General features: G+C 35.9%; 1 non-coding gene across 1 annotated transcript; it reads right to left on the reverse strand.

Moving 5' to 3' along the window:
• TRNAM-CAU lies at positions 6889-6976 on the reverse strand. Its single transcript is given in 2 exon segments — positions 6889-6924; positions 6939-6976. It is a non-coding gene; the product is annotated as a tRNA-Met (tRNA).

Raw genomic sequence — 7377 nt, forward strand, 5'->3', positions numbered from 1 at the left:
CTGACAAAACCCCAAATAGTGTATAATTGCCATGTATTTCATGATGTGTTTGTAAAATTCATGATTTGCATGTTTTGATTATCTTAAAGCCTATGAAGCTAAAAAATCCGGCGACGTAGTTGTGGTTTGTCTGTTTCACTCTATAATCCATCACAAGCCCATTCACCTTAGATTTTGATAGGTGTGCTGTTACTTTTTCTCCGTGTAATTTCAAATGCGGGCATAAACTACAGCCGGGCAAATGTTGATTTCTCTCTAGACTGTACAAGGATGGGACACTGGACAGTTTATAGTCTTACTACCCCGATGCACAGCGAACAATGCTAGCTTACCAGTCAGGCTCCTATGCATTATGTTTATTGCCAACGAGCAATTGATTTCTAAATTCATTGCTAGTCTTATTTTAACGAATCCAGTATAATAATTACTTCTTCTGCCAGCTCTTTCAGGGCACTTCATCAACTGTGATATGATCCATGTTTGGCAGTGCAGTCTCTAAAAACAAACATATTGTCGCTAGAAGGATACCTCATTTGAACTTCCTCCTTTACAATTAAAACATTATATCAAGCTTGTGGAGGATGCCGCAGCATGGTGATTGTGCAGTTACTGCATCAGAGTGTATCATCGGTAGAAAGATTTTCGATAATTCTTGGTATGATGCCCATCTTTGCTACCTTTATCTGAGATATATCTAATAGTTATGCCAAGTTTCGCCAAAGTTACGTTTCCTATTAGTTTTGCGTTCCAAATTTCTAACTTCAAAGTGGCGGGTACTATTTTGATTAGGATAGATCCGTAACTATAGCTTGGTTCTTTTTGAACTTAGGATAAACAGGTTTTTGATTCCTGTCCACGATCAAGGACTATCATCCTCGACATATGCGCTACTCTTCAGACGAGCTCTCTTCCTTCCACTTTTCTTTATCTACAAAAAATAAAGGAAAAAATCTTGCATTACCCTCTCCTCTCATAAAAGACTCATCCTGAAACTTTCCCTAGTAATGGCTTACAAAAAACTTTGCCATAAGAAGATCGGACAACGCTAGAAATTCTGTGTCTGATCAAGAGATTTAGAATCGACCTGTACACACTTCATTTAACCCCATCATGGCATCTTTAAATTTTCAAAATATGTAATTTACAGGCGAAGTAATAGGCGCCCAACTACGCGCGACATAATCTTTGCCAACAGCATGAATGCCCGAGCTTCTGCAACCTATCGTCTACGGATTAGCCCTGATATCAGGTGCAAGATACCTGAGCCTTTCGTGGCCTCTAGTTCTCATGTCACTGCGGTGTTCGAGCTCATTACATTGTGTCGAAGCGGTGAAGCCATTATGTACCTCCTTTCCTTGTGTACCGTAGTACTTGCGGAGCCGGGTGATGCTATGCCTCTGGTATTTTATACGGCATCTAGCAGCGTCATTCAGAATTGAAAGAGCATTGGTTCTTTGGCTTCTCGGTCGCATCTGTAGTTGTTGGTCAGCAAGGGACTAGGCTATAGGCGTCTTCAAGATGCTGGTAGATTGTTGAACTTTTGCTTTTACCTTCGAGAGCTTCTGGCGTGTGGCTCTGATCATGTTTCTGAGCTGTGATATGATTCAATATGCACTTGATTTATAGCATAATGGGTAAACATTTACTCTATGATTTGTATGTTGTATATTCTTTTATAGGGAAGAAGATTGCCTTGTTTTCTTTGTGGTTGTTTTCCACTTCACATGACCAATGAAGGCATCAACTTTTGTGCTGTGCTTGTACATTGTTGAGCTTGAACCAAATGCTTTCCAGCTGACCCTATTCGGGTGACGGAGGGCCAAAAATTTAATTGCCTAAAACACGATATTATAGGAGAAGTAGGAGGGGGGGGGGGGGGGGGGGCGCTCATGATTCATTACTATGCTAAAAGTTAGATCACAAGACTTTCAACATCGAACTTCAAATATTAGATATAATGTATAGAACAACTATTCTCTTGTGTCATTTCTTTGAAACTTTTTCCGCGACATCCTCTTTATTAATATTACAAAATATATGTATTCAATATAAGGGTGCCAACAATCATTTCATATATACTCATCTTAGTTCTATATTGAATAAGTCCATCTCAATAACCTTGATTCGCTCGAAATGCTTTTGACATTCTGTCATTGCAACGCCGTCAAGATTAATGCCACTTCACCAATCTATACACCAAAAGATTAAAACTATCCATTTTCGCCATTCAACCAAATTCTTAGGCATTCCAATGATTTCTAATTTTAGTCAGAAGAGTAGTTCTACAGGGATCAATTTTTAGTGGGACAGGGGCGAGGGGCATAGGTGCAGCCCCCCCCGCGCCCCCCCCCTTTTTTCCCTCTTGACTTCCGGCCATCCGTGGGGCCCAAGGCCCCTTGGCTTCCACCTGCGTCCGCCCCCTGCCTTATTTAATAATTTTCCTATGTTCACTGTTAAATGGTAAATGATTTCATCTTATATCACTTCTGCATTTATTAACAACAAATTTGTGTTAAATGATTGGCCAATTACATCTTTGCCCACGGGGAAGCAGGTATCTCAAGCACTAGTTATTTTGATTTAGATGCAGCATTCACCTCTTAAATTTGACAGTTTGGAGAATTGAGTTCTGGCTGATAATATGAATGCAGCTTGAAAAATCTTGCCATATTAAGCCTATGAACCCTCCTAGGAATTTTGGCATGAAATGGTGATTGTAACTGTGAAAAAAATTATCAAATATGTTTCCAGTGTGTCAGCCTAATGCTTATGAACATTTTGTGATTTCCATGGTTTTTATGCTAATCGCTTATCGATCGTGATACTAATCAATCTTACCCATCTAGATAATTTATACTCCATTTTGAGTTTCTGTGACAGTGCTAACTAGTTGTAGATGCTCTCTGTTACCTGATTAATCAAATATTAAGATAACAAGTAAAAGATAGGATTTACTCTCTTCCTTCTACGTTTATGCTGCAGAAATTGATCCATCTGCTACTGCTCGCGCACCGTCAAATGCTCAACCTGATGTTGATGACAGTCAGAGGCAATGGCAATGGAAACCGAAAAGATATTATTGGAATTTACGCTGATTGGATTGACAGAGTATGACAATCTTCAATATGGATTCGGATCCTCTTCATATCTAAAAAGTATTGGAGAGACCATTATATAATCACAACCATTGATTATCTTCAATAGCTTCTTTAGGCAAGACAAGTCTCCAACAAAATTCTTTGTACCATTTTTTGGTGACGTACACAACTAAATTCTATAATAATTAATTTAGAGTATGATTCTTATTTAATGTCCGACTATGCTTAGCATAGAAATAAATTAAAATATCATTTTTAGGCGAGCTTGACCGCCTTTCTCCAGTTGCTTGTTTGGTAGCGCGTGCGATTGCCTGCCAAGAGGTTCTGGGTTCGAAGAAAGGCAAAAGAGGGGGAGAGAAAAAGAAGAGAAAGAGGTATTCTAAAATACCTCCATTTTGCACTTATTTATTATTATTTTTCCTTCTCTTTTCCCCCACTTTGGTTGACTATAAAATACCTCATTTTGATATTTTTATTTTTCCTTTTTCCCACTCTTGATTTAAAACGTAATTATAGATAGGATTTAAATACCTCGTTTTGCACTTTTTTTATTTTTCCCTTTCTTTTTTACCTGTTTCAAATGATGGGGAAAAAGAGCAACTAACATTAAAAAAGCTGCAGCTGTTATTTAGACTCAATAAGATACTTCATAAAGTTTCACCCGGTGAGATTATAAGTCTTTATTTAATAAATGTAATATATCTATTTAAAAAGCTGCTGCGATCATTTTGTCTCAATAATAACTTACTTCATAAGTTTTGCGTGGTGTGAGTGCAAGACTTTATTTAATAAATAGTACATGTATTTTTCCTTAACAAAAATAATGCATGTATTGAATAACCAATTTATTTAAATAATTTAATACTATTAATGTATTTTCCTACTCTGGTCCTCCGCATTTATAAATAGTACATTCAACGAGAAAATCTGGCTTTTTTTAACAAAAAGAATACATGCATTGAGTAACAAATTTATTTAATTATTTAGATACTGTAAATGTATTTTATTATTCTGATCCTCCATGCACTTACAATAGTACATTCAATGAGAAATCTGATTTAAAAGTTAAAACAAAAATAATACATGTATGGAATAACTAATTTAATGTATTTTACTGATCCTCCATTTACTTATAATAGTACATTCAATGGGATATTTTTATTTTTAACTTAAAAATAAAGAACGTACTAAAGTACTGCAAAGCATCATCGTTTGGGTTCATTCTTTACAAATTCATAGTCAAATTTTTTCGCCATGGAATAGTACTGCAAAGCAAGTCTCAATTCGTTTACAGTCTCAAATTATTGCCCCTTTTTAGTTAATGTTGTGTGCCACCATTGAGGAATGCTGGAAGTGTTGTTGAGAATATCATCAGCTCTCATTACAACCTCACCAGACGGGAAATCATTTTGGATTCTCTCTGAATTGGATGCATTTCCTGGAGGAGGACGACTATATTCTGCATTCAAAGAGGCATCACTACTGCACAAATTAATCAACCAGTGAGATATCATGCACAATATGTTATATTATCTTCTGATAATTTAAGTTAACAGCAGTAGGACCAAAGGTAACATAGTACAACAAAAGCTAACTAACTGTGTGTAAAATTAACCATTTTCCATAAACCTTAACATAGTACAACAAAAGTTAACTAACTGGGTGTAAAATTAACAATGTTCCCACGACAATTAACATGTTCATGTAAAGGTTAACATATCTCTTGGAAAATTAACCTATAAGATGAAGAGTTAACATCTAACCATCAGAGATGACAACTATTTTTTCCCAAGTTATATAGCATCGAAACCTGAAATCACAATTGGCTTATCATTACACATAGACCTGTTCCTGACAGAGTTCATTATTTACTTATAAATCAATAATAACTTACATTGAGGGATTTAATGCCCATAAGGGATGGTTGAAAGTTGAAGAAAAAAATAACAATGTTTACATCACACAAAACCCAATGTTATAAAGAGTTCATTAATTACTTACATTTCCCTAATCTGATTTTTCCTTGAAGTGGAACACTCTACATTAACAGCAGCTTGCATGTGAATTTCCGTACAACCAATATTTCGATTGTGATCCAACATGCACTTCAAATCATCATCGTTGTCAACTGAAAAACTGAGGTTGAGGTGCCTCTCAGATTTAAATATAAAGGATAAAGCTTCTTTAGGTACTTTCAATCTTTCAGACACATCAAATTGGAGTTCATCAAAGCTTGTTGTCGAACTTAGCTTCACGAATATGGCATTCTCGCCTAAAGAAACCATGCAAATCAAGTCATTGACGGCCATTAGGGGTGGTTGAAAGTTATGAGGACAGTTATGAAGGCAATTATGAGGAGTTGAGGAGTAATTGAGGGGATTTCAGGTGCAAAAGGGTTGTTGACAGTTAAAGAAAAAAAACCCTAATTTCATTAATGAGAGAGTGAGAGATAAAACTAACCAATTTATAACAAAGGATGAGAAGCAGACCGTAAAATGGCGGGAGCCCGCGCTTTTTCCCCCGCTTTCCCCCGTCGCTTCGCCATAAATGCGTTGGGAGAGATCAGGGAAGAAGAGAGCCCATTCAGCCGGTTTCCTATGAGAGGGATGAGGGCATTTTAGGCAGGTAGCAACAAAATACACCCACTAGATGTATACGTATGGGCTTTTGGGTCTGGGCCATAATTTTCATATTTTTTTGGGGCTGAAGACTAAGGAAGATAATTGGTGGGGCTGGGCCACATCCATTTTTTTTTTGGGGCCTTGAAACATTTTTCCCTAGAAATTAATTAAAATATCTTTTTTGGGCAGGCTTGACCGCCTTTCTCCAGTTGCTTGTTTGGTAGTGCATGTGATTGCCTGCCATGTGGTTCTGGGTTCGAAGAAAGGCAAAAGAGCGGGTAGAAAAAGAAGAGAAAGAGGTATTCTAAAATACCTCCATTTTGCACTTATTTATTATTATTTTTCCTTCTCTTTCCCCCACTTTGGTTGACTATAAAATACCTCATTTTGATATTTTTATTTTTCCTTTTTCCCACTCTTGATTTAAAACGTAATTATAGATAGGATTTAAATACCTCGTTTTGCACTTTTTTTACTTTTCCCTTTCTTTTTTACCTGTTTCAAATGATGGGGAAAAAGAGCAACTAACATTAAAAAAGCTGCAGCTGTTATTTAGACTCAATAAGGTACTTCATAAAGTTTCACCCGGTGAGATTATAAGTCTTTATTTAATAAATGTAATATATCTATTTAAAAAACTACTGCGATCATTTTGTCTCAATAATAACTTACCTCATAAGTTTTGCGTGGTGTGAGTGCGAGACTTTATTTAATAAATAGTACATGTATTTTTTCTTAACAAAAATAATGCATGTATTGAATGACCAATTTATTTAAATAATTTAATACTATTAATGTATTTTCCTACTCTGGTCCTCCGCATTTATAAATAGTACATTCAACGAAAAATCTGGCTTTTTTTAACAAAAAGAATACATGCATTGAGTAACAAATTTATTTAATTATTTAGATACTGTAAATGTATTTTACTATTCTGATCCTCCATGCACTTACAATAGTACATTCAATGAGAAATCTGATTTAAAAGTTAAAACAAAAATAATACATGTATGGAATAACTAATTTAATGTATTTTACTGATCCTCCATTTACTTATAATAGTACATTCAATGGGATTTTTTTATTTTTAACTTAAAAAATAAAGAACGGACTAAAGTAAGTTCCAAATCAACATTTTAAACCCCCCAAAAAAACAAGGGGAAAAAAATTGGGGTGAGAGAGGCTCGAACTCTCGACCTCAGGATCACTCAAGTTTAGCTATGAGACCTACGCGCTAGCCAACTGCGCCACCACCCCATTTGCATACATCATTTATCGAGTAAATTGAACTTCTATCTGATGTTGGAAAATCTCTTGCTTATTTGTTGGAAATGTACTTCCAAATCCTCAAATGTTTGGTTAGTTGGATAAACATGTATAGATTTCATTGCAGAAAAATACATCTCCATAACAAAATCAAGTATATAATTACGTTTAATCACAAAATGATCAATGTTTTCTGACTTGAACTTAGCCAAACTTCACAGCGTGCCTTTAGTTAAAAGCTCTGTTTTTTTTTTATATTTTTTAAATCAGCGAGATAGCCACAAAATTAAATAGCATAAATTGCAATCTTTTACCCAGTAAAGGCACGTGCCGGATCCGTGCCGTCTCCACATAACGGCTCCCGATGACGACGCCGGCGCCAGCGAGGGGAA

Source organism: Asparagus officinalis, chromosome 8 (assembly GCF_001876935.1).
Source record: "Asparagus officinalis chromosome 8, Aspof.V1, whole genome shotgun sequence".
In the NCBI taxonomy this organism is placed as follows: domain Eukaryota; kingdom Viridiplantae; phylum Streptophyta; class Magnoliopsida; order Asparagales; family Asparagaceae; genus Asparagus; species Asparagus officinalis.